Genomic DNA, 324 nt, shown 5'->3' with positions numbered 1-324 from the left:
CTCTCTCTCTCTCTCTCTCTCTCTCTCTCTCTCTCTCTCTCTCTGCCTGTACCTGTCTGCATTTATTCATCCCTCATTCAATTTTATTCTGTTTGCTCGCATTCGATATTTACATTTACATCTCTCTCTCTCACTTATTCTCTCTCTCCCTCTCTATCTATCTATCTATCTATCTATCTATCTATCTATCTATCTATCTATCTATCTATCTATCTATCTATCTATCTGTCTGTCTAATACAGTGTTTATCTGTCTATATATCTATCTGTCTTTTCTGCTCTTTCACCCTTTTGACATATATATACACATATATATATATATATA

At 33.6% G+C, this 324-nt stretch overlaps 1 protein-coding gene across 1 annotated transcript in view; it reads left to right on the top strand.

Annotated features, from left to right (window-relative positions):
* The window catches only part of LOC106873492 (inositol 1,4,5-trisphosphate receptor type 3), a 228,934-nt gene that overhangs the window by 111,682 nt on the left and 116,928 nt on the right, over positions 1 to 324 (top strand). The gene's annotated exons all lie outside the window — the stretch shown is intronic.

This window comes from Octopus bimaculoides, chromosome 20 (assembly GCF_001194135.2).
Source record: "Octopus bimaculoides isolate UCB-OBI-ISO-001 chromosome 20, ASM119413v2, whole genome shotgun sequence".
NCBI classification, from domain to species: domain Eukaryota; kingdom Metazoa; phylum Mollusca; class Cephalopoda; order Octopoda; family Octopodidae; genus Octopus; species Octopus bimaculoides.
The sequence above is the reverse complement of the archived record's forward strand: the minus strand, read 5'-3'. Positions and strand labels throughout refer to the sequence as shown.